Source organism: Centropristis striata, chromosome 14 (assembly GCF_030273125.1).
Source record: "Centropristis striata isolate RG_2023a ecotype Rhode Island chromosome 14, C.striata_1.0, whole genome shotgun sequence".
In the NCBI taxonomy this organism is placed as follows: Eukaryota; Metazoa; Chordata; class Actinopteri; order Perciformes; family Serranidae; genus Centropristis; species Centropristis striata.
Window position 1 is genome coordinate 12,281,874 of NC_081530.1, and position 24,218 is coordinate 12,306,091.

The following is a 24,218-nucleotide window of genomic DNA, read 5'->3' on the forward strand; positions in this document are numbered from 1 at the left end:
CCTGGGGAACACCCGGAAAAACACATCAGAAGATGTTACACTGGGTGAGACAGCAGACACTACACTAAAACAGACAGAACATTGGAAAAATAATGAAATTAAAAACCTGGCCAGCGCAGAAGTGCATAGTCTTGAACTACCATATAGTTTGGCTCTGATGTTAGCCTGCTAGGAGTACTAAGAGGTTCAGTGGGCACGTGAGCATTGGTGGTTCAGTGGTAGAATTCTCGCCTGCCACGCGGGAGACCCGGGTCCGATTCCCGGCCAATGCAACAAGTCTTTGATAGTGTTTGAACTCAGGCCTTGTACAACTACCAGAGTGCAATGCTAATGGCTTTTTGCCTGGATCAGGGTTGTGAAATGGATACATGAAAGGACCATGTGGCTGCAGGATGTTGTTGAAAGTTTAGGCACTCACCTCTGTTCATGTTCATTAACGTGTCTCCATTTCACCAATGACGTGTAGCTGCATTTCGTGCCTTATCTGTGCAGTAGGCTGTGCGTCAGTTTCATATTCTGAAGGTCGTGGCCCATCCCACTGGTTTCACAGACTTGCAAAAGATTCTGTGGAGAGGTTCCATCCACAGTCCTCGTGGCTCTAATGCATCAGTGTTCTAGAATGTTATGTCACAGGCTGCAGTTGCTGAACACACATCCAGACACATCTTAAGAGGTGACAGGCAGTGCTGCTGGGCAGTTTCTCTTAAATGATAGCCAAGTCCTACAAGGATGAAGAGACAAGCTGTATAATGGGACAAGAGTTAACAACGGGAAGGTCCAAATGTGGGAACTTTGTTTCATCCACCAGCAGGGAGCCACGACAACAGGGACAAATGACATGATTGTAAATCAAGCAAATAACACCTCAGGTATCCCCTAACCGGGAATCAAACACGGAGGTGAGACGAATCCTAGCCACTAGACCATCAGGGAGTCACTCACCCTCCATACCAAGCTGCTAATGGTCGTGGTGATGCATTTGGAGTATGCTAGTGATGGGTTTTACTGTGCCTCAAGAGATTAAAAGGGTTCAGACAACTGGCATGATTGTCAATCAAGCAAACAACACCCTGTCCCTTGTTTAAATAAAGCAGGGAGCTTGTGTCAATTCAGGATTCCCTGACCGGGAATCGAACCCGGGCCGCGGCGGTGAGAGCGCCGAATCCTAGCCACTAGACCATCAGGGAGTCACTCTTCGGACGTTATTAATGATAATTGTTCACACCAATTTGCAAAAAGGTTTTAAACAACTTCTTTTTCACACATACAGTCATACTATCCAATCACTTTCTTCAGTTCCTCTTGATGTTAAAGTGCCAAGTTTTTGTCAGCTCTACTTACATTAAAGATAGTGTATGCTGAGGGGCAAATCGATCCCAAATTGGCCTCTTTGACGTAGCATTTCCTTGACAAGACATCAAAATCACCTCTCTCTCTTCCTTTTGCGCAGGTTCTATGGTGTAATGGTGAGCACTCTGGACTCTGAATCCAGCGATCCGAGTTCAAATCTCGGTAGAACCTTTAGGTAGGTAAAAGACATCTCATCTCAGCTGAAATAATCAAAGACCTGTAATGTCTGTCACAGAATAGTGGAGGACAATCCTTGTGTTCTCGAATGTCACTTCACAGAATTGTGTCGGACGAGGCTGCAAATGATAATAAGTCCTACAAGGATAAGGAGACAAGGTCTATAAAGGGAAAAGAGGTAACAACAGGAAGGTCCAAATAACGAGCAAGGTAAGAGTCTTTTCTTAAACTCCATACAGAAATGTAGCCAAATTGTTTGTGTTTGCCTAGTGTCTGGATGGGACATCTTTCATTTTTCAGCATTTCTTGTTTTTGAGCTTAATGCATATTTACACCATTTTATGAAAGCCTCTGGGGCTAACTTGTAACTGTAGTTGACCGTGTGTTACATAACCAAAGGTCTTAAAACACCCCTCTTTGTGATTGCTGTCTGAGCAGGACACACGGATTGGAGTCAAAAAGTATAGAGCAGTCCAGAGACTCTGTTCTCTGAAAGTTGCAAGAGAGGAGGGGTCCAGAGAGAAGATCATGGGGACCAGGAAACCACTTGTTGTACCAGAGACTCTACTTACCAATGAGGCTTGAGGATGAGATCCTCTCGCATTGGTGTGAAACTGTGAGGGACCCTGGGGAACACCCGGAAAAACACATCAGAAGATGTTACACTGGGTGAGACAGCAGACACTACACTAAAACAGACAGAACATTGGAAAAATAATGAAATTAAAAACCTGGCCAGCGCAGAAGTGCATAGTCTTGAACTACGATATAGTTTGGCTCTGATGTTAGCCTGCTAGGAGTACTAAGAGGTTCAGTGGGCACGTGAGCATTGGTGGTTCAGTGGTAGAATTCTCGCCTGCCACGCGGGAGACCCGGGTCCGATTCCCGGCCAATGCAGGAAGTCTTTGATAGTGTTTGAACTCAGGCCTTGTACAACTACCAGAGTGCAATGCTAATGGCTTTTTGCCTGGATCAGGGTTGTGAAATGGATACATGAAAGGACCATGTGGCTGCAGGATGTTGTTGAAAGTTTAGGCACTCACCTCTGTTCATGTTCATTAACGTGTCTCCATTTCACCAATGACGTGTAGCTGCATTTCGTGCCTTATCTGTGCAGTAGGCTGTGCGTCAGTTTCATATTCTGAAGGTCGTGGCCCATCCCACTGGTTTCACAGACTTGCAAAAGATTCTGTGGAGAGGTTCCATCCACAGTCCTCGTGGCTCTAATGCATCAGTGTTCTAGAATGTTATGTCACAGGCTGCAGTTGCTGAACACACATCCAGACACATCTTAAGAGGTGACAGGCAGTGCTGCTGGGCAGTTTCTCTTAAATGATAGCCAAGTCCTACAAGGATGAAGAGACAAGCTGTATAATGGGACAAGAGTTAACAACGGGAAGGTCCAAATGTGGGAACTTTGTTTCATCCACCAGCAGGGAGCCACGACAACAGGGACAAATGACATGATTGTAAATCAAGCAAATAACACCTCAGGTATCCCCTAACCGGGAATCAAACACGGAGGTGAGACGAATCCTAGCCACTAGACCATCAGGGAGTCACTCACCCTCCATACCAAGCTGCTAATGGTCGTGGTGATGCATTTGGAGTATGCTAGTGATGGGTTTTACTGTGCCTCAAGAGATTAAAAGGGTTCAGACAACTGGCATGATTGTCAATCAAGCAAACAACACCCTGTCCCTTGTTTAAATAAAGCAGGGAGCTTGTGTCAATTCAGGATTCCCTGACCGGGAATCGAACCCGGGCCGCGGCGGTGAGAGCGCCGAATCCTAGCCACTAGACCATCAGGGAGTCACTCTTCGGACGTTATTAATGATAATTGTTCACACCAATTTGCAAAAAGGTTTTAAACAACTTCTTTTTCACACATACAGTCATACTATCCAATCATTTTCTTCAGTTCCTCTTGATGTTAAAGTGCCAAGTTTTTGTCAGCTCTACTTACATTAAAGATAGTGTATGCTGAGGGGCAAATCGATCCCAAATTGGCCTCTTTGACGTAGCATTTCCTTGACAAGACATCAAAATCACCTCTCTCTCTTCCTTTTGCGCAGGTTCTATGGTGTAATGGTGAGCACTCTGGACTCTGAATCCAGCGATCCGAGTTCAAATCTCGGTAGAACCTTTAGGTAGGTAAAAGACATCTCATCTCAGCTGAAATAATCAAAGACCTGTAATGTCTGTCACAGAATAGTGGAGGACAATCCTTGTGTTCTCGAATGTCACTTCACAGAATTGTGTCGGACGAGGCTGCAAATGATAATAAGTCCTACAAGGATAAGGAGACAAGGTCTATAAAGGGAAAAGAGGTAACAACAGGAAGGTCCAAATAACCAGCAAGGTAAGAATATTTTCTTAAACTCCATACAGAAATGTAGCCAAATTGTTTGTGTTTGCCTAGTGTCTGGATGGGACATCTTTCATTTTTCAGCATTTCTTGTTTTTGAGCTTAATGCATATTTACACCATTTTATGAAAGCCTCTGGGGCTAACTTGTAACTGTAGTTGACCGTGTGTTACATAACCAAAGGTCTTAAAACACCCCTCTTTGTGATTGCTGTCTGAGCAGGACACACGGATTGGAGTCAAAAAGTATAGAGCAGTCCAGAGACTCTGTTCTCTGAAAGTTGCAAGAGAGGAGGGGTCCAGAGAGAAGATCATGGGGACCAGGAAACCACTTGTTGTACCAGAGACTCTACTTACCAATGAGGCTTGAGGATGAGATCCTCTCGCATTGGTGTGAAACTGTGAGGGACCCTGGGGAACACCCGGAAAAACACATCAGAAGATGTTACACTGGGTGAGACAGCAGACACTACACTAAAACAGACAGAACATTGGAAAAATAATGAAATTAAAAACCTGGCCAGCGCAGAAGTGCATAGTCTTGAACTACCATATAGTTTGGCTCTGATGTTAGCCTGCTAGGAGTACTAAGAGGTTCAGTGGGCACGTGAGCATTGGTGGTTCAGTGGTAGAATTCTCGCCTGCCACGCGGGAGACCCGGGTCCGATTCCCGGCCAATGCAACAAGTCTTTGATAGTGTTTGAACTCAGGCCTTGTACAACTACCAGAGTGCAATGCTAATGGCTTTTTGCCTGGATCAGGGTTGTGAAATGGATACATGAAAGGACCATGTGGCTGCAGGATGTTGTTGAAAGTTTAGGCACTCACCTCTGTTCATGTTCATTAACGTGTCTCCATTTCACCAATGACGTGTAGCTGCATTTCGTGCCTTATCTGTGCAGTAGGCTGTGCGTCAGTTTCATATTCTGAAGGTCGTGGCCCATCCCACTGGTTTCACAGACTTGCAAAAGATTCTGTGGAGAGGTTCCATCCACAGTCCTCGTGGCTCTAATGCATCAGGGTTCTAGAATGTTATGTCACAGGCTGCAGTTGCTGAACACACATCCAGACACATCTTAAGAGGTGACAGGCAGTGCTGCTGGACAGTTTCTCTTAAATGATAGCCAAGTCCTACAAGGATGAAGAGACAAGCTGTATAATGGGACAAGAGTTAACAACGGGAAGGTCCAAATGTGGGAACTTTGTTTCATCCACCAGCAGGGAGCCACGACAACAGGGACAAATGACATGATTGTAAATCAAGCAAATAACACCTCAGGCATCCCCTAACCGGGAATCAAACACGGAGGTGAGACGAATCCTGGCCACTAGACCATCAGGGAGTCACTCACCCTCCATACCAAGCTGCTAATGGTCGTGGTGATGCATTTGGAGTATGCTAGTGATGGGTTTTACTGTGCCTCAAGAGATTAAAAGGGTTCAGACAACTGGCATGATTGTCAATCAAGCAAACAACACCCTGTCCCTTGTTTAAATAAAGCAGGGAGCTTGTGTCAATTCAGGATTCCCTGACCGGGAATCGAACCCGGGCCGCGGCGGTGAGAGCGCCGAATCCTAGCCACTAGACCATCAGGGAGTCACTCTTCGGACGTTATTAATGATAATTGTTCACACCAATTTGCAAAAAGGTTTTAAACAACTTCTTTTTCACACATACAGTCATACTATCCAATCACTTTCTTCAGTTCCTCTTGATGTTAAAGTGCCAAGTTTTTGTCAGCTCTACTTACATTAAAGATAGTGTATGCTGAGGGGCAAATCGATCCCAAATTGGCCTCTTTGACGTAGCATTTCCTTGACAAGACATCAAAATCACCTCTCTCTCTTCCTTTTGCGCAGGTTCTATGGTGTAATGGTGAGCACTCTGGACTCTGAATCCAGCGATCCGAGTTCAAATCTCGGTAGAACCTTTAGGTAGGTAAAAGACATCTCATCTCAGCTGAAATAATCAAAGACCTGTAATGTCTGTCACAGAATAGTGGAGGACAATCCTTGTGTTCTCGAATGTCACTTCACAGAATTGTGTCGGACGAGGCTGCAAATGATAATAAGTCCTACAAGGATAAGGAGACAAGGTCTATAAAGGGAAAAGAGGTAACAACAGGAAGGTCCAAATAACGAGCAAGGTAAGAGTCTTTTCTTAAACTCCATACAGAAATGTAGCCAAATTGTTTGTGTTTGCCTAGTGTCTGGATGGGACATCTTTCATTTTTCAGCATTTCTTGTTTTTGAGCTTAATGCATATTTACACCATTTTATGAAAGCCTCTGGGGCTAACTTGTAACTGTAGTTGACCGTGTGTTACATAACCAAAGGTCTTAAAACACCCCTCTTTGTGATTGCTGTCTGAGCAGGACACACGGATTGGAGTCAAAAAGTATAGAGCAGTCCAGAGACTCTGTTCTCTGAAAGTTGCAAGAGAGGAGGGGTCCAGAGAGAAGATCATGGGGACCAGGAAACCACTTGTTGTACCAGAGACTCTACTTACCAATGAGGCTTGAGGATGAGATCCTCTCGCATTGGTGTGAAACTGTGAGGGACCCTGGGGAACACCCGGAAAAACACATCAGAAGATGTTACACTGGGTGAGACAGCAGACACTACACTAAAACAGACAGAACATTGGAAAAATAATGAAATTAAAAACCTGGCCAGCGCAGAAGTGCATAGTCTTGAACTACCATATAGTTTGGCTCTGATGTTAGCCTGCTAGGAGTACTAAGAGGTTCAGTGGGCACGTGAGCATTGGTGGTTCAGTGGTAGAATTCTCGCCTGCCACGCGGGAGACCCGGGTCCGATTCCCGGCCAATGCAACAAGTCTTTGATAGTGTTTGAACTCAGGCCTTGTACAACTACCAGAGTGCAATGCTAATGGCTTTTTGCCTGGATCAGGGTTGTGAAATGGATACATGAAAGGACCATGTGGCTGCAGGATGTTGTTGAAAGTTTAGGCACTCACCTCTGTTCATGTTCATTAACGTGTCTCCATTTCACCAATGACGTGTAGCTGCATTTCGTGCCTTATCTGTGCAGTAGGCTGTGCGTCAGTTTCATATTCTGAAGGTCGTGGCCCATCCCACTGGTTTCACAGACTTGCAAAAGATTCTGTGGAGAGGTTCCATCCACAGTCCTCGTGGCTCTAATGCATCAGTGTTCTAGAATGTTATGTCACAGGCTGCAGTTGCTGAACACACATCCAGACACATCTTAAGAGGTGACAGGCAGTGCTGCTGGGCAGTTTCTCTTAAATGATAGCCAAGTCCTACAAGGATGAAGAGACAAGCTGTATAATGGGACAAGAGTTAACAACGGGAAGGTCCAAATGTGGGAACTTTGTTTCATCCACCAGCAGGGAGCCACGACAACAGGGACAAATGACATGATTGTAAATCAAGCAAATAACACCTCAGGCATCCCCTAACCGGGAATCAAACACGGAGGTGAGACGAATCCTGGCCACTAGACCATCAGGGAGTCACTCACCCTCCATACCAAGCTGCTAATGGTCGTGGTGATGCATTTGGAGTATGCTAGTGATGGGTTTTACTGTGCCTCAAGAGATTAAAAGGGTTCAGACAACTGGCATGATTGTCAATCAAGCAAACAACACCCTGTCCCTTGTTTAAATAAAGCAGGGAGCTTGTGTCAATTCAGGATTCCCTGACCGGGAATCGAACCCGGGCCGCGGCGGTGAGAGCGCCGAATCCTAGCCACTAGACCATCAGGGAGTCACTCTTCGGACGTTATTAATGATAATTGTTCACACCAATTTGCAAAAAGGTTTTAAACAACTTCTTTTTCACACATACAGTCATACTATCCAATCACTTTCTTCAGTTCCTCTTGATGTTAAAGTGCCAAGTTTTTGTCAGCTCTACTTACATTAAAGATAGTGTATGCTGAGGGGCAAATCGATCCCAAATTGGCCTCTTTGACGTAGCATTTCCTTGACAAGACATCAAAATCACCTCTCTCTCTTCCTTTTGCGCAGGTTCTATGGTGTAATGGTGAGCACTCTGGACTCTGAATCCAGCGATCCGAGTTCAAATCTCGGTAGAACCTTTAGGTAGGTAAAAGACATCTCATCTCAGCTGAAATAATCAAAGACCTGTAATGTCTGTCACAGAATAGTGGAGGACAATCCTTGTGTTCTCGAATGTCACTTCACAGAATTGTGTCGGACGAGGCTGCAAATGATAATAAGTCCTACAAGGATAAGGAGACAAGGTCTATAAAGGGAAAAGAGGTAACAACAGGAAGGTCCAAATAACGAGCAAGGTAAGAGTCTTTTCTTAAACTCCATACAGAAATGTAGCCAAATTGTTTGTGTTTGCCTAGTGTCTGGATGGGACATCTTTCATTTTTCAGCATTTCTTGTTTTTGAGCTTAATGCATATTTACACCATTTTATGAAAGCCTCTGGGGCTAACTTGTAACTGTAGTTGACCGTGTGTTACATAACCAAAGGTCTTAAAACACCCCTCTTTGTGATTGCTGTCTGAGCAGGACACACGGATTGGAGTCAAAAAGTATAGAGCAGTCCAGAGACTCTGTTCTCTGAAAGTTGCAAGAGAGGAGGGGTCCAGAGAGAAGATCATGGGGACCAGGAAACCACTTGTTGTACCAGAGACTCTACTTACCAATGAGGCTTGAGGATGAGATCCTCTCGCATTGGTGTGAAACTGTGAGGGACCCTGGGGAACACCCGGAAAAACACATCAGAAGATGTTACACTGGGTGAGACAGCAGACACTACACTAAAACAGACAGAACATTGGAAAAATAATGAAATTAAAAACCTGGCCAGCGCAGAAGTGCATAGTCTTGAACTACCATATAGTTTGGCTCTGATGTTAGCCTGCTAGGAGTACTAAGAGGTTCAGTGGGCACGTGAGCATTGGTGGTTCAGTGGTAGAATTCTCGCCTGCCACGCGGGAGACCCGGGTCCGATTCCCGGCCAATGCAACAAGTCTTTGATAGTGTTTGAACTCAGGCCTTGTACAACTACCAGAGTGCAATGCTAATGGCTTTTTGCCTGGATCAGGGTTGTGAAATGGATACATGAAAGGACCATGTGGCTGCAGGATGTTGTTGAAAGTTTAGGCACTCACCTCTGTTCATGTTCATTAACGTGTCTCCATTTCACCAATGACGTGTAGCTGCATTTCGTGCCTTATCTGTGCAGTAGGCTGTGCGTCAGTTTCATATTCTGAAGGTCGTGGCCCATCCCACTGGTTTCACAGACTTGCAAAAGATTCTGTGGAGAGGTTCCATCCACAGTCCTCGTGGCTCTAATGCATCAGTGTTCTAGAATGTTATGTCACAGGCTGCAGTTGCTGAACACACATCCAGACACATCTTAAGAGGTGACAGGCAGTGCTGCTGGGCAGTTTCTCTTAAATGATAGCCAAGTCCTACAAGGATGAAGAGACAAGCTGTATAATGGGACAAGAGTTAACAACGGGAAGGTCCAAATGTGGGAACTTTGTTTCATCCACCAGCAGGGAGCCACGACAACAGGGACAAATGACATGATTGTAAATCAAGCAAATAACACCTCAGGTATCCCCTAACCGGGAATCAAACACGGAGGTGAGACGAATCCTAGCCACTAGACCATCAGGGAGTCACTCACCCTCCATACCAAGCTGCTAATGGTCGTGGTGATGCATTTGGAGTATGCTAGTGATGGGTTTTACTGTGCCTCAAGAGATTAAAAGGGTTCAGACAACTGGCATGATTGTCAATCAAGCAAACAACACCCTGTCCCTTGTTTAAATAAAGCAGGGAGCTTGTGTCAATTCAGGATTCCCTGACCGGGAATCGAACCCGGGCCGCGGCGGTGAGAGCGCCGAATCCTAGCCACTAGACCATCAGGGAGTCACTCTTCGGACGTTATTAATGATAATTGTTCACACCAATTTGCAAAAAGGTTTTAAACAACTTCTTTTTCACACATACAGTCATACTATCCAATCATTTTCTTCAGTTCCTCTTGATGTTAAAGTGCCAAGTTTTTGTCAGCTCTACTTACATTAAAGATAGTGTATGCTGAGGGGCAAATCGATCCCAAATTGGCCTCTTTGACGTAGCATTTCCTTGACAAGACATCAAAATCACCTCTCTCTCTTCCTTTTGCGCAGGTTCTATGGTGTAATGGTGAGCACTCTGGACTCTGAATCCAGCGATCCGAGTTCAAATCTCGGTAGAACCTTTAGGTAGGTAAAAGACATCTCATCTCAGCTGAAATAATCAAAGACCTGTAATGTCTGTCACAGAATAGTGGAGGACAATCCTTGTGTTCTCGAATGTCACTTCACAGAATTGTGTCGGACGAGGCTGCAAATGATAATAAGTCCTACAAGGATAAGGAGACAAGGTCTATAAAGGGAAAAGAGGTAACAACAGGAAGGTCCAAATAACCAGCAAGGTAAGAATATTTTCTTAAACTCCATACAGAAATGTAGCCAAATTGTTTGTGTTTGCCTAGTGTCTGGATGGGACATCTTTCATTTTTCAGCATTTCTTGTTTTTGAGCTTAATGCATATTTACACCATTTTATGAAAGCCTCTGGGGCTAACTTGTAACTGTAGTTGACCGTGTGTTACATAACCAAAGGTCTTAAAACACCCCTCTTTGTGATTGCTGTCTGAGCAGGACACACGGATTGGAGTCAAAAAGTATAGAGCAGTCCAGAGACTCTGTTCTCTGAAAGTTGCAAGAGAGGAGGGGTCCAGAGAGAAGATCATGGGGACCAGGAAACCACTTGTTGTACCAGAGACTCTACTTACCAATGAGGCTTGAGGATGAGATCCTCTCGCATTGGTGTGAAACTGTGAGGGACCCTGGGGAACACCCGGAAAAACACATCAGAAGATGTTACACTGAGTGAGACAGCAGACACTACACTAAAACAGACAGAACATTGGAAAAATAATGAAATTAAAAACCTGGCCAGCGCAGAAGTGCATAGTCTTGAACTACCATATAGTTTGGCTCTGATGTTAGCCTGCTAGGAGTACTAAGAGGTTCAGTGGGCACGTGAGCATTGGTGGTTCAGTGGTAGAATTCTCGCCTGCCACGCGGGAGACCCGGGTCCGATTCCCGGCCAATGCAACAAGTCTTTGATAGTGTTTGAACTCAGGCCTTGTACAACTACCAGAGTGCAATGCTAATGGCTTTTTGCCTGGATCAGGGTTGTGAAATGGATACATGAAAGGACCATGTGGCTGCAGGATGTTGTTGAAAGTTTAGGCACTCACCTCTGTTCATGTTCATTAACGTGTCTCCATTTCACCAATGACGTGTAGCTGCATTTCGTGCCTTATCTGTGCAGTAGGCTGTGCGTCAGTTTCATATTCTGAAGGTCGTGGCCCATCCCACTGGTTTCACAGACTTGCAAAAGATTCTGTGGAGAGGTTCCATCCACAGTCCTCGTGGCTCTAATGCATCAGGGTTCTAGAATGTTATGTCACAGGCTGCAGTTGCTGAACACACATCCAGACACATCTTAAGAGGTGACAGGCAGTGCTGCTGGACAGTTTCTCTTAAATGATAGCCAAGTCCTACAAGGATGAAGAGACAAGCTGTATAATGGGACAAGAGTTAACAACGGGAAGGTCCAAATGTGGGAACTTTGTTTCATCCACCAGCAGGGAGCCACGACAACAGGGACAAATGACATGATTGTAAATCAAGCAAATAACACCTCAGGCATCCCCTAACCGGGAATCAAACACGGAGGTGAGACGAATCCTGGCCACTAGACCATCAGGGAGTCACTCACCCTCCATACCAAGCTGCTAATGGTCGTGGTGATGCATTTGGAGTATGCTAGTGATGGGTTTTACTGTGCCTCAAGAGATTAAAAGGGTTCAGACAACTGGCATGATTGTCAATCAAGCAAACAACACCCTGTCCCTTGTTTAAATAAAGCAGGGAGCTTGTGTCAATTCAGGATTCCCTGACCGGGAATCGAACCCGGGCCGCGGCGGTGAGAGCGCCGAATCCTAGCCACTAGACCATCAGGGAGTCACTCTTCGGACGTTATTAATGATAATTGTTCACACCAATTTGCAAAAAGGTTTTAAACAACTTCTTTTTCACACATACAGTCATACTATCCAATCATTTTCTTCAGTTCCTCTTGATGTTAAAGTGCCAAGTTTTTGTCAGCTCTACTTACATTAAAGATAGTGTATGCTGAGGGGCAAATCGATCCCAAATTGGCCTCTTTGACGTAGCATTTCCTTGACAAGACATCAAAATCACCTCTCTCTCTTCCTTTTGCGCAGGTTCTATGGTGTAATGGTGAGCACTCTGGACTCTGAATCCAGCGATCCGAGTTCAAATCTCGGTAGAACCATTAGGTAGGTAAAAGACATCTCATCTCAGCTGAAATAATCAAAGACCTGTAATGTCTGTCACAGAATAGTGGAGGACAATCCTTGTGTTCTCGAATGTCACTTCACAGAATTGTGTCGGACGAGGCTGCAAATGATAATAAGTCCTACAAGGATAAGGAGACAAGGTCTATAAAGGGAAAAGAGGTAACAACAGGAAGGTCCAAATAACCAGCAAGGTAAGAATATTTTCTTAAACTCCATACAGAAATGTAGCCAAATTGTTTGTGTTTGCCTAGTGTCTGGATGGGACATCTTTCATTTTTCAGCATTTCTTGTTTTTGAGCTTAATGCATATTTACACCATTTTATGAAAGCCTCTGGGGCTAACTTGTAACTGTAGTTGACCGTGTGTTACATAACCAAAGGTCTTAAAACACCCCTCTTTGTGATTGCTGTCTGAGCAGGACACACGGATTGGAGTCAAAAAGTATAGAGCAGTCCAGAGACTCTGTTCTCTGAAAGTTGCAAGAGAGGAGGGGTCCAGAGAGAAGATCATGGGGACCAGGAAACCACTTGTTGTACCAGAGACTCTACTTACCAATGAGGCTTGAGGATGAGATCCTCTCGCATTGGTGTGAAACTGTGAGGGACCCTGGGGAACACCCGAAAAAACACATCAGAAGATGTTACACTGAGTGAGACAGCAGACACTACACTAAAACAGACAGAACATTGGAAAAATAATGAAATTAAAAACCTGGCCAGCGCAGAAGTGCATAGTCTTGAACTACCATATAGTTTGGCTCTGATGTTAGCCTGCTAGGAGTACTAAGAGGTTCAGTGGGCACGTGAGCATTGGTGGTTCAGTGGTAGAATTCTCGCCTGCCACGCGGGAGACCCGGGTCCGATTCCCGGCCAATGCAGCAAGTCTTTGATAGTGTTTGAACTCAGGCCTTGTACAACTACCAGAGTGCAATGCTAATGGCTTTTTGCCTGGATCAGGGTTGTGAAATGGATACATGAAAGGACCATGTGGCTGCAGGATGTTGTTGAAAGTTTAGGCACTCACCTCTGTTCATGTTCATTAACGTGTCTCCATTTCACCAATGACGTGTAGCTGCATTTCGTGCCTTATCTGTGCAGTAGGCTGTGCGTCAGTTTCATATTCTGAAGGTCGTGGCCCATCCCACTGGTTTCACAGACTTGCAAAAGATTCTGTGGAGAGGTTCCATCCACAGTCCTCGTGGCTCTAATGCATCAGTGTTCTAGAATGTTATGTCACAGGCTGCAGTTGCTGAACACACATCCAGACACATCTTAAGAGGTGACAGGCAGTGCTGCTGGGCAGTTTCTCTTAAATGATAGCCAAGTCCTACAAGGATGAAGAGACAAGCTGTATAATGGGACAAGAGTTAACAACGGGAAGGTCCAAATGTGGGAACTTTGTTTCATCCACCAGCAGGGAGCCACGACAACAGGGACAAATGACATGATTGTAAATCAAGCAAATAACACCTCAGGTATCCCCTAACCGGGAATCAAACACGGAGGTGAGACGAATCCTAGCCACTAGACCATCAGGGAGTCACTCACCCTCCATACCAAGCTGCTAATGGTCGTGGTGATGCATTTGGAGTATGCTAGTGATGGGTTTTACTGTGCCTCAAGAGATTAAAAGGGTTCAGACAACTGGCATGATTGTCAATCAAGCAAACAACACCCTGTCCCTTGTTTAAATAAAGCAGGGAGCTTGTGTCAATTCAGGATTCCCTGACCGGGAATCGAACCCGGGCCGCGGCGGTGAGAGCGCCGAATCCTAGCCACTAGACCATCAGGGAGTCACTCTTCGGACGTTATTAATGATAATTGTTCACACCAATTTGCAAAAAGGTTTTAAACAACTTCTTTTTCACACATACAGTCATACTATCCAATCATTTTCTTCAGTTCCTCTTGATGTTAAAGTGCCAAGTTTTTGTCAGCTCTACTTACATTAAAGATAGTGTATGCTGAGGGGCAAATCGATCCCAAATTGGCCTCTTTGACGTAGCATTTCCTTGACAAGACATCAAAATCACCTCTCTCTCTTCCTTTTGCGCAGGTTCTATGGTGTAATGGTGAGCACTCTGGACTCTGAATCCAGCGATCCGAGTTCAAATCTCGGTAGAACCTTTAGGTAGGTAAAAGACATCTCATCTCAGCTGAAATAATCAAAGACCTGTAATGTCTGTCACAGAATAGTGGAGGACAATCCTTGTGTTCTCGAATGTCACTTCACAGAATTGTGTCGGACGAGGCTGCAAATGATAATAAGTCCTACAAGGATAAGGAGACAAGGTCTATAAAGGGAAAAGAGGTAACAACAGGAAGGTCCAAATAACCAGCAAGGTAAGAATATTTTCTTAAACTCCATACAGAAATGTAGCCAAATTGTTTGTGTTTGCCTAGTGTCTGGATGGGACATCTTTCATTTTTCAGCATTTCTTGTTTTTGAGCTTAATGCATATTTACACCATTTTATGAAAGCCTCTGGGGCTAACTTGTAACTGTAGTTGACCGTGTGTTACATAACCAATGTTACATAACCTCGTTAGTATAATGGACAGTATCACGCCTGTCACGCGGAAGATCGGGGTTCGATTCCCCGACGGGGAGAGTTTCCTTTTCTACCACCTACTCATTGTTCACCAAGAAAGACCAAAGAAGCACACCAGAATGGTACCACCATCTGTTCAGCAGTGGCGGACGAAGCCTGACCCTCAATGTCGATGTGTAACTGGAGTCTGGGCTGTGTTCGTATTCTTGGAAGGAAGCCAAACTCCTTTTTTCTCTGTGTCAAGCTCCTTGTCCTTGTCTTCCATTATGTTTGTGATCTTCATGGATACGATCCCCAAAAGAGCGACAGTGTTAATAAAGTCACACTACTGATCCACGAATGACAAGCACTTCAACAAAGGACAGATTGGTAGAAGAGGGAGGAGATGAAGGCACCAGCTGCATACAGGACAGATATTACACACTTATTCACTTATTATACAAATGACTGTCAATTCACTTCAATAGAGTCTGATTATGTGAGAGTCAACATGAGCAAAGAACTGTCTTTCCGCCCGGTGACCTTTCTTTGAGAGTCAACATGAGCAAAGAACTGTGTTTCCACCCGATTTTGGGCCAGGGACCTTTCTGTGAGAGTCAACATGAGCAAAGAACTGTGTTTCCGCCCGGTTTCGAGCCGGGGACCTTTCGCGTGTTAGGCGAACGTGATAACCGCTACACTACGGAAACCGACAGTAAGCCCCTGCACGGACATTACTGCCCTAATGCGCCTGCATTACAAGCAAGACAACATGTTTAATTGGGCTATAGAGAGATCAGATGAGAGATTTGAACCTGGATTCAGTCACACCTCATGGTTTCTTGTCCATGTCTCTGCACACTCCCTGTAAATGCGGAAACAGCGCCCCCTGCTGTTGACGTGCCCAAAACACCGCTGGCGCAGTCCTCGTGAATATAATGGACAGTATCTCCGCCTGTCTCGTGGAAGATAGGGGTTCGATTCCCAGACGGGGAGAGTTTCCTTTTCTACCACGTGCTCATTGTTCACCAAGACAGACCAAAGAAGCACCTGTTGCACTGCACACCAGAATGGTACCACCATCTGTTCAGCAGTGGCGGACGAACCCTGACCCTCAATGTCGATGTCTAACTGGAGTCTGGACTGTGTTCGTATTCTTGGAAGGAAGCCAAACACCTTTTTTCTCTGTGTCAAGCTCCTTGTACTTGTTTTCCATTATGTTTGTCATATTCACGATCCCCAAAAGAGCGACATTGTCAATACCAGTCATACCACTGAGAGGCACGTCAACAAAGGACAGATTGGTAGATGGTGGACGAGATGAAAGCACCAGCTGCATGCAGGACACATGGTAACACTAACTCTACCAGCGCTTCTCTCCACTCATCTATTATACAAATTACTGTCAATTCACCTCAACAAAGTCTGATTCTGTGATAGTCAACATGAGCAAAGAAATGTGTCTCCGCCCGGTTTCGAGCCAGGGACCTTTCGCGTGTGAGGCGAACGTGATAACCGCTACACTACGGAAACCGACGAGGTCCCTTTCCACGGACATGACTGCCCTAATAGAAGCAAAACAACTTGGTTGATTGGGATATATGGAGATCAGATGAGACATATGAACCTGGATTCAGTCACAACTGATGGTGCCGAGTCCATGTCTCTGCAGACTCCCTGTAAATGTGGAAACAGCGCCCCCTGCTGTTGACGTGCCAAAAAAACAGATAGCGCAGTCCTCGTTAGTATAATTGACAGTATCTCCGCCTGTCACGCGGAAGATCGGGATTCGATTCCCCGAAGCGGAGAGTTTCCTTTTCTACCACCTACTCATTGTTCACCAAGAAAGACCAAAGAAGCACACCAGAATGGTACCACCATCTGTTCAGCAGTGGCGGACGAAGCCTGACCCTCAATGTCGATGTGTAACTGGAGTCTGGGCTGTGTTCGTATTCTTGGAAGGAAGCCAAACTCCTCTTTTCTCTGTGTCAAGCTCCTTGTCCTTGTCTTCCATTATGTTTGTGATCTTCATGGATACGATCCCCAAAAGAGCGACAGTGTTAATAAAGTCACACTACAGATCCACGAATGACAAGCACTTCAACAAAGGACAGATTGGTAGAAGAGGGAGGAGATGAAGGCAGCAGCTGCATACAGGACAGATATTACACACTTATTCACTTATTATACAAATGACTGTCAATTCACTTCAATAGAGTCTGATTATGTGAGAGTCAACATGAGCAAAGAACTGTCTTTCCGCCCGGTGACCTTTCTTTGAGAGTCAACATGAGCAAAGAACTGTGTTTCCACCCGATTTTGGGCCAGGGACCTTTCTGTGAGAGTCAACATGAGCAAAGAACTGTGTTTCCGCCCGGTTTCGAGCCGGGGACCTTTCGCGTGTTAGGCGAACGTGATAACCGCTACACTTCGGAAACCGACAGTCAGCCCCTGCACGGACATTACTGCCCTAATGCGCCTGCATTACAAGCAAGACAACATGTTTAATTGGGCTATAGAGAGATCAGATGAGAGATTTGAACCTGGATTCAGTCACACCTCATGGTTTCTTGTCCATGTCTCTGCACACTCCCTGTAAATGCGGAAACAACGCCCCCTGCTGTTGACGTGCCCAAAACACCGCTGGCGCAGTCCTCGTTAGTATAATGGACAGTATCTCCGCCTGTCACGCGGAAGATCGGGGTTCGATTCCCCGACGGGAAGAGCTTCCTTTTCTACCACCTACTCATTGTTCACCAAGAAAGACCAAAGAAGCACACCAGAATGGTACCACCATCTGTTCAGCAGTGGCGGACGAAGCCTGACCCTCAATGTCGATGTGTAACTGGAGTCTGGGCTGTGTTCGTATTCTTGGAAGGAAGCCAAACTCCTTTTTTCTCTGTGTCAAGCTCCTTGTCCTTGTCTTCCATTATGTTTGTCATATTCACGATCCCCAAAAGAGCGACATTGTCAATACCAGTCATACCACTGAGAGGCACGTCAACAAAGGACAGATTGGTAGATGGTGGACGAGATGAAGGCACCAGCTGCATGCAGGACACATGGTAACACTAACTGTACCAGCGCTTCTCTCCACTCATCTATTATACAAATTACTGTCAATTCACCTCAACAAAGTCTGATTCTGTAATAGTCAACATGAGCAAAGAAATGTGTTTCCGCCCGGTTTCAAGCCGGGGACCTTTCGCGTGTGAGGCGAACGTGATAACCGCTACACTACGGAAACCGACAATGTGCCTTTCCACGGACATGAATGCCCTAATAGAAGCAAAACAACTTGGTTGATTGGGATATATGGAGATCAGATGAGAGATTTGAACCTGGATTCAGTCACAACTGATGGTGCCGAGTCCATGTCTCTGCACACTCCCTCTAAATGTGGAAACAGCGCCCCATGCTGTTGACGTGCCAAAAAAACAGATCGCACAGTCCTCGTTAGTATAATGGACAGTATCTCCGCCTGTCACGCGGAAGATCGGGGTTCGATTCCCCGACGGGGAGAGTTTACTTTTCTACCACCTACTCATTGTTCACCAAGAAAGACCAAAGAAGCACACCAGAATGGTACCACCATCTGTTCAGCAGTGGCGGACGAAGCCTGACCCTCAATGTCGATGTGTAACTGGAGTCTGGGCTGTGTTCGTATTCTTGGAAGGAAGCCAAACTCCTTTTTTCTCTGTGTCAAGCTCCTTGTCCTTGTCTTCCATTATGTTTGTCATCTTCATGGATACGATCCCCAAAAGAGCGACAGTGTTAATAAAGTCACACTACTGATCCACGAATGACAAGCACTTCAACAAAGGACAGATTGGTAGAAGAGGGAGGAGATGAAGGCACCAGCTGCATACAGGACAGATATTACACACTTATTCACTTATTATACAAATGACTGTCAATTCACTACAATAGAGTGTGATTATGTGAGAGTCAACATGAGCAAAGAACTGTCTTTCCGTCCGGTGACCTTTCTTTGAGAGTCAACATGAGCAAAGAACTGTGTTTCCACCCGATTTTGGGCCAGGGACCTTTCGCGTGTTAGGCGAACGTGATAAGCGCCACACTACGGAAACCGACAGTAAGCCCCTGCACGGACATTACTGCCCTAATGCGCCTGCATTACAAGCAAGACAACATGTTTAATTGGGCTATAGAGAGATCAGATGAGAGATTTGAACCTGGATTCAGTCACACCTCATGGTTTCTTGTCCATGTCTCTGCACACTCCCTGTAAATGCGGAAACAGCGCCCCCTGCTATTGACGTGCCCAAAACACAGCTGGCACAGTCCTCGTTAGTATAATGGACAGTATCTCCGCCTGTCACGCGGAAGATCGGGGTTCGATTCCCCGACGGGAAGAGCTTCCTTTTCTACCACCTACTCATTGTTCACCAAGAAAGACCAAAGAAGCACACCAGAATGGTACCACCATCTGTTCAGCAGTGGCGGACGAAGCCTGACCCTCAATGTCGATGTGTAACTGGAGTCTGGGCTGTGTTCGTATTCTTGGAAGGAAGCCAAACTCCTTTTTTCTCTGTGTCAAGCTCCTTGTCCTTGTCTTCCATTATGTTTGTCATATTCACGATCCCCAAAAGAGCGACATTGTCAATACCAGTCATACCACTGAGAGGCACGTCAACAAAGGACAGATTGGTAGATGGTGGACGAGATGAAGGCACCAGCTGCATGCAGGACACATGGTAACACTAACTGTACCAGCGCTTCTCTCCACTCATCTATTATACAAATTACTGTCAATTCACCTCAACAAAGTCTGATTCTGTAATAGTCAACATGAGCAAAGAAATGTGTTTCCGCCCGGTTTCAAGCCGGGGACCTTTCGCGTGTGAGGCGAACGTGATAACCGCTACACTACGGAAACCGACAATGTGCCTTTCCACGGACATGAATGCCCTAATAGAAGCAAAACAACTTGGTTGATTGGGATATATGGAGATCAGATGAGAGATTTGAACCTGGATTCAGTCACAACTGATGGTGCCGAGTCCATGTCTCTGCACACTCCCTCTAAATGTGGAAACAGCGCCCCATGCTGTTGACGTGCCAAAAAAACAGATCGCGCAGTCCTCGTTAGTATAATGGACAGTATCTCCGCCTGTCACGCGGAAGATCGGGGTTCGATTCCCCGACGGGGAGAGTTTACTTTTCTACCACCTACTCATTGTTCACCAAGAAAGACCAAAGAAGCACACCAGAATGGTACCACCATCTGTTCAGCAGTGGCGGACGAAGCCTGACCCTCAATGTCGATGTGTAACTGGAGTCTGGGCTGTGTTCGTATTCTTGGAAGGAAGCCAAACTCCTTTTTTCTCTGTGTCAAGCTCCTTGTCCTTGTCTTCCATTATGTTTGTCATCTTCATGGATACGATCCCCAAAAGAGCGACAGTGTTAATAAAGTCACACTACTGATCCACGAATGACAAGCACTTCAACAAAGGACAGATTGGTAGAAGAGGGAGGAGATGAAGGCACCAGCTGCATACAGGACAGATATTACACACTTATTCACTTATTATACAAATGACTGTCAATTCACTACAATAGAGTGTGATTATGTGAGAGTCAACATGAGCAAAGAACTGTCTTTCCGTCCGGTGACCTTTCTTTGAGAGTCAACATGAGCAAAGAACTGTGTTTCCACCCGATTTTGGGCCAGGGACCTTTCTGTGAGAGTCAACATGAGCAAAGAACTGTGTTTCCGCCCGGTTTCGAGCCGGGGACCTTTCGCATGTTAGGCGAACGTGATAACCGCTACACTACGGAAACCGACAGTAAGCCCCTGCACGGACATTACTGCCCTAATGCGCCTGCATTACAAGCAAGACAACATGTTTATTTGGGCTATAGAGAGATCAGATGAGAGATTTGAACCTGGATTCAGTCACACCTCATGGTTTCTTGTCCATGTCTCTGCACACTCCCTGTAAATGCGGAAACAGCGCCCCTTGCTATTGACGTGCCCAAAACACCGCTGGCGCAGTCCTCGCTTATCACGTTCGCCTAACACGCGAAAGGTCCCTGGCCCAAAATCGGGTGGAAACACAGTTCTTTGCTCATGTTGACTCTCAAAGAAAGGTCACCGGGCGGAAAGACAGTTCTTTGCTCATGTTGACTCTCACATAATCACACTCTATTGAAGTGAATTGACAGTCATTTGTATAATAAGTGAATAAGTGTGTAATATCTGTCCTGTATGCAGCTGGTGCCTTCATCTCCTCCCTCTTCTACCAATCTGTCCTTTGTTGAAGTGCTTGTCATTCGTGGATCAGTAGTGTGACTTTATTAACACTGTCGCTCTTTTGGGGATCGTATCCATGAAGATCACAAACATAATGGAAGACAAGGACAAGGAGCTTGACACAGAGAAAAAAGGAGTTTGGCTTCCTTCCAAGAATACGAACACAGCCCAGACTCCAGTTATACATCGACATTGAGGGTCAGGCTTCGTCCGCCACTGCTGAACAGATGGTGGTACCATTCTGGTGTGCTTCTTTGGTCTTTCTTGGTGAACATTGTCAATACCAGTCATACCACTGAGAGGCACGTCAACAAAGGACAGATTGGTAGATGGTGGACGAGATGAAGGCACCAGCTGCATGCAGGACACATGGTAACACTAACTCTACCAGCGCTTCTCTCCACTCATCTATTATACAAATTACTGTCAATTCACCTGAACAAAGTCGGATTCTGTGATAGTCAACATGAGCAATGAAATGTGTTTCCGCCTGGTTTCGAGCCAGGGACCTTTCGCGTGTGAGGCGAACGTGATAAGCGCCACACTACGGAAACCGACAGTAAGCCCCTGCACGGACATTACTGCCCTAATGCGCCTGCATTACAAGCAAGACAACATGTTTAATTGGGCTATAGAGAGATCAGATGAGAGATTTGAACCTGGATTCAGTCACACCTCATGGTTTCTTGTCCATGTCTCTGCACACTCCCTGTAAATGCGGAAACAGCGCCCCCTGCTATTGACGTGCCCAAAACACCGCTGGCGCAGTCCTCGTTAGTATAATGGACGGTATCTCCGCCTGTCTCGTGGAAGATAGGGGTTCGATTCCCAGACAGGGAGAGTTTCCTTTTCTACCACGTGCTCATTGTTCACCAAGACAGACCAAAGAAGCACCTGTTGCACTGCACACCAGAATGGTACCAACATCTGTTCAGCAGTGGCGGACGAACCCTGACCCTCAATGTCGATGTCTAACTGGAGTCTGGGCTGTGTTCGTATTCTTGGAAGGAAGCCAAACACCTTTTTTCTCTGTGTCAAGCTCCTTGTACTTGTTTTCCATTATGTTTGTCATATTCACGATCCCCGAAAGAGCGACATTGTCAATACCAGTCATACCACTGAGAGGCACGTCAACAAAGGACAGATTGGTAGATGGTGGACGAGATGAAGGCACCAGCTGCATGCAGGACACATGGTAACACTAACTCTACCAGCGCTTCTCTCCACTCATCTATTATACAAATTACTGTCAATTCACCTCAACAAAGTCTGATTCTGTGATAGTCAACATGAGCAAAGAAATGTGTTTCCGCCCAGTTTCGAGCCAGGGACCTTTCGCGTGTGAGGCGAACGTGATAACCGCTACACTACGGAAACCGACTATGTCCCTTACCACGGACATGACTGCCCTAATAGAAGCAAAACAACTTGGTTGATTGGGATATATGGAGATCAGATGAGAGATTTGAACCTGGATTCAGTCACAACTGATGGTGCCGAGTCCATGTCTCTGCACACTCCCTGCAAATGTGGAAACAGCGCCCCCTGCTGTTGACGTGCCAAAAAAACAGATCGCGCAGTCCTCGTTAGTATAATGGACAGTATCTCCGCCTGTCACGCGGAAGATCGGGGTTCGATTTCCCGACGGGGAGAGTTTCCTTTTCTACCACCTACTCATTGTTCACCAAGAAAGACCAAAGAAGCACACCAGAATGGTACCACCATCTGTTCAGCAGTGGCGGACGAAGCCTGACCCTCAATGTCGATGTGTAACTGGAGTCTGGGCTGTGTTCGTATTCTTGGAAGGAAGCCAAACTCCTTTTTTCTCTGTGTCAAGCTCCTTGTCCTTGTCTTCCATTATGTTTGTCATCTTCACGATCCCCAAAAGAGCGACATTGTCAATACCAGTCATACCACTGAGAGGCACGTCAACAAAGGACAGATTGGTAGATGGTGGACGAGATGAAGGCACCAGCTGCATGCAGGACACATGGTAACACTAACTGTACCAGCGCTTCTCTCCACTCATCTATTATACAAATTACTGTCAATTCACCTCAACAAAGTCTGATTCTGTAATAGTCAACATGAGCAAAGAAATGTGTTTCCGCCCGGTTTCAAGCCGGGGACCTTTCGCGTGTGAGGCGAACGTGATAACCGCTACACTACGGAAACCGACAATGTGCCTTTCCACGGACATGAATGCCCTAATAGAAGCAAAACAACTTGGTTGATTGGGATATATGGAGATCAGATGAGAGATTTGAACCTGGATTCAGTCACAACTGATGGTGCAGAGTCCATGTCTCTGCACACTCCCTCTAAATGTGGAAACAGCGCCCCATGCTGTTGACGTGCCAAAAAAACAGATCGCGCAGTCCTCGTTAGTATAATGGACAGTATCTCCGCCTGTCACGCGGAAGATCGGGGTTCGATTCCCCGACGGGGAGAGTTTCCTTTTCTACCACCTACTCATTGTTCACCAAGAAAGACCAAAGAAGCACACCAGAATGGTACCACCATCTGTTCAGCAGTGGCGGACGAAGCCTGACCCTCAATGTCGATGTGTAACTGGAGTCTGGGCTGTGTTCGTATTCTTGGAAGGAAGCCAAACTCCTTTTTTCTCTGTGTCAAGCTCCTTGTCCTTGTCTTCCATTATGTTTGTGATCTTCATGGATACGATCCCCAAAAGAGCGACAGTGTTAATAAAGTCACACTACTGATCCACGAATGACAAGCACTTCAACAAAGGACAGATTGGTAGAAGAGGGAGGAGATGAAGGCACCAGCTGCATACAGGACAGATATTACACACTTATTCACTTATTATACAAATGACTGTCAATTCACTTCAATAGAGTCTGATTATGTGAGAGTCAACATGAGCAAAGAACTGTCCTTCCGCCCGGTGACCTTTCTTTGAGAGTCAACATGAGCAAAGAACTGTGTTTCCACCCGATTTTGGGCCAGGGACCTTTCGCGTGTTAGGCGAACGTGATAAGCGCCACACTACGGAAACCGACAGTAAGCCCCTGCACGGACATTACTGCCCTAATGCGCCTGCATTACAAGCAAGACAACATGTTTAATTGGGCTATAGAGAGA

The 24,218-nt window shown here is 45.8% G+C and overlaps 32 non-coding genes across 32 annotated transcripts; 17 read left to right on the forward strand and 15 right to left on the reverse strand.

Annotated features, from left to right (window-relative positions):
• Positions 1-201: 201 nt before the first annotated feature.
• Positions 202-272, forward strand: trnag-gcc (transfer RNA glycine (anticodon GCC)). The gene has a single exon. It is a non-coding gene; the product is annotated as a tRNA-Gly (tRNA).
• Positions 273-1,115: 843 nt separating this feature from the next.
• On the reverse strand, positions 1,116-1,187 carry trnae-cuc (transfer RNA glutamic acid (anticodon CUC)). Its single transcript has one exon. It is a non-coding gene; the product is annotated as a tRNA-Glu (tRNA).
• A 262-nt stretch (positions 1,188-1,449) lies between these two features.
• Positions 1,450-1,521, forward strand: trnaq-cug (transfer RNA glutamine (anticodon CUG)). Its single transcript has one exon. It is a non-coding gene; the product is annotated as a tRNA-Gln (tRNA).
• An 832-nt stretch (positions 1,522-2,353) lies between these two features.
• Positions 2,354-2,424, forward strand: trnag-gcc (transfer RNA glycine (anticodon GCC)). Its single transcript has one exon. It is a non-coding gene; the product is annotated as a tRNA-Gly (tRNA).
• Positions 2,425-3,267: 843 nt separating this feature from the next.
• Positions 3,268-3,339, reverse strand: trnae-cuc (transfer RNA glutamic acid (anticodon CUC)). Its single transcript has one exon. It is a non-coding gene; the product is annotated as a tRNA-Glu (tRNA).
• A 262-nt stretch (positions 3,340-3,601) lies between these two features.
• On the forward strand, positions 3,602-3,673 carry trnaq-cug (transfer RNA glutamine (anticodon CUG)). The gene has a single exon. It is a non-coding gene; the product is annotated as a tRNA-Gln (tRNA).
• Positions 3,674-4,505: 832 nt separating this feature from the next.
• Positions 4,506-4,576, forward strand: trnag-gcc (transfer RNA glycine (anticodon GCC)). Its single transcript has one exon. It is a non-coding gene; the product is annotated as a tRNA-Gly (tRNA).
• Positions 4,577-5,419: 843 nt separating this feature from the next.
• On the reverse strand, positions 5,420-5,491 carry trnae-cuc (transfer RNA glutamic acid (anticodon CUC)). The gene has a single exon. It is a non-coding gene; the product is annotated as a tRNA-Glu (tRNA).
• Positions 5,492-5,753: 262 nt separating this feature from the next.
• Positions 5,754-5,825, forward strand: trnaq-cug (transfer RNA glutamine (anticodon CUG)). Its single transcript has one exon. It is a non-coding gene; the product is annotated as a tRNA-Gln (tRNA).
• An 832-nt stretch (positions 5,826-6,657) lies between these two features.
• trnag-gcc (transfer RNA glycine (anticodon GCC)) lies at positions 6,658-6,728 on the forward strand. Its single transcript has one exon. It is a non-coding gene; the product is annotated as a tRNA-Gly (tRNA).
• Positions 6,729-7,571: 843 nt separating this feature from the next.
• Positions 7,572-7,643, reverse strand: trnae-cuc (transfer RNA glutamic acid (anticodon CUC)). The gene has a single exon. It is a non-coding gene; the product is annotated as a tRNA-Glu (tRNA).
• Positions 7,644-7,905: 262 nt separating this feature from the next.
• On the forward strand, positions 7,906-7,977 carry trnaq-cug (transfer RNA glutamine (anticodon CUG)). Its single transcript has one exon. It is a non-coding gene; the product is annotated as a tRNA-Gln (tRNA).
• Positions 7,978-8,809: 832 nt separating this feature from the next.
• Positions 8,810-8,880, forward strand: trnag-gcc (transfer RNA glycine (anticodon GCC)). Its single transcript has one exon. It is a non-coding gene; the product is annotated as a tRNA-Gly (tRNA).
• Positions 8,881-9,723: 843 nt separating this feature from the next.
• On the reverse strand, positions 9,724-9,795 carry trnae-cuc (transfer RNA glutamic acid (anticodon CUC)). Its single transcript has one exon. It is a non-coding gene; the product is annotated as a tRNA-Glu (tRNA).
• Positions 9,796-10,057: 262 nt separating this feature from the next.
• Positions 10,058-10,129, forward strand: trnaq-cug (transfer RNA glutamine (anticodon CUG)). Its single transcript has one exon. It is a non-coding gene; the product is annotated as a tRNA-Gln (tRNA).
• Positions 10,130-10,961: 832 nt separating this feature from the next.
• On the forward strand, positions 10,962-11,032 carry trnag-gcc (transfer RNA glycine (anticodon GCC)). The gene has a single exon. It is a non-coding gene; the product is annotated as a tRNA-Gly (tRNA).
• An 843-nt stretch (positions 11,033-11,875) lies between these two features.
• trnae-cuc (transfer RNA glutamic acid (anticodon CUC)) lies at positions 11,876-11,947 on the reverse strand. Its single transcript has one exon. It is a non-coding gene; the product is annotated as a tRNA-Glu (tRNA).
• Positions 11,948-12,209: 262 nt separating this feature from the next.
• trnaq-cug (transfer RNA glutamine (anticodon CUG)) lies at positions 12,210-12,281 on the forward strand. Its single transcript has one exon. It is a non-coding gene; the product is annotated as a tRNA-Gln (tRNA).
• An 832-nt stretch (positions 12,282-13,113) lies between these two features.
• On the forward strand, positions 13,114-13,184 carry trnag-gcc (transfer RNA glycine (anticodon GCC)). Its single transcript has one exon. It is a non-coding gene; the product is annotated as a tRNA-Gly (tRNA).
• Positions 13,185-14,027: 843 nt separating this feature from the next.
• trnae-cuc (transfer RNA glutamic acid (anticodon CUC)) lies at positions 14,028-14,099 on the reverse strand. The gene has a single exon. It is a non-coding gene; the product is annotated as a tRNA-Glu (tRNA).
• A 262-nt stretch (positions 14,100-14,361) lies between these two features.
• Positions 14,362-14,433, forward strand: trnaq-cug (transfer RNA glutamine (anticodon CUG)). The gene has a single exon. It is a non-coding gene; the product is annotated as a tRNA-Gln (tRNA).
• A 1,040-nt stretch (positions 14,434-15,473) lies between these two features.
• trnav-aac (transfer RNA valine (anticodon AAC)) lies at positions 15,474-15,546 on the reverse strand. Its single transcript has one exon. It is a non-coding gene; the product is annotated as a tRNA-Val (tRNA).
• Positions 15,547-16,296: 750 nt separating this feature from the next.
• trnav-cac (transfer RNA valine (anticodon CAC)) lies at positions 16,297-16,369 on the reverse strand. Its single transcript has one exon. It is a non-coding gene; the product is annotated as a tRNA-Val (tRNA).
• An 832-nt stretch (positions 16,370-17,201) lies between these two features.
• On the reverse strand, positions 17,202-17,274 carry trnav-aac (transfer RNA valine (anticodon AAC)). Its single transcript has one exon. It is a non-coding gene; the product is annotated as a tRNA-Val (tRNA).
• Positions 17,275-18,010: 736 nt separating this feature from the next.
• trnav-cac (transfer RNA valine (anticodon CAC)) lies at positions 18,011-18,083 on the reverse strand. The gene has a single exon. It is a non-coding gene; the product is annotated as a tRNA-Val (tRNA).
• A 203-nt stretch (positions 18,084-18,286) lies between these two features.
• Positions 18,287-18,358, forward strand: trnad-guc (transfer RNA aspartic acid (anticodon GUC)). Its single transcript has one exon. It is a non-coding gene; the product is annotated as a tRNA-Asp (tRNA).
• Positions 18,359-19,663: 1,305 nt separating this feature from the next.
• Positions 19,664-19,736, reverse strand: trnav-cac (transfer RNA valine (anticodon CAC)). The gene has a single exon. It is a non-coding gene; the product is annotated as a tRNA-Val (tRNA).
• Positions 19,737-19,939: 203 nt separating this feature from the next.
• trnad-guc (transfer RNA aspartic acid (anticodon GUC)) lies at positions 19,940-20,011 on the forward strand. Its single transcript has one exon. It is a non-coding gene; the product is annotated as a tRNA-Asp (tRNA).
• A 557-nt stretch (positions 20,012-20,568) lies between these two features.
• trnav-aac (transfer RNA valine (anticodon AAC)) lies at positions 20,569-20,641 on the reverse strand. The gene has a single exon. It is a non-coding gene; the product is annotated as a tRNA-Val (tRNA).
• Positions 20,642-22,417: 1,776 nt separating this feature from the next.
• trnav-cac (transfer RNA valine (anticodon CAC)) lies at positions 22,418-22,490 on the reverse strand. Its single transcript has one exon. It is a non-coding gene; the product is annotated as a tRNA-Val (tRNA).
• Positions 22,491-23,215: 725 nt separating this feature from the next.
• trnav-cac (transfer RNA valine (anticodon CAC)) lies at positions 23,216-23,288 on the reverse strand. The gene has a single exon. It is a non-coding gene; the product is annotated as a tRNA-Val (tRNA).
• Positions 23,289-23,491: 203 nt separating this feature from the next.
• Positions 23,492-23,563, forward strand: trnad-guc (transfer RNA aspartic acid (anticodon GUC)). Its single transcript has one exon. It is a non-coding gene; the product is annotated as a tRNA-Asp (tRNA).
• Positions 23,564-24,218: the final 655 nt, after the last annotated feature.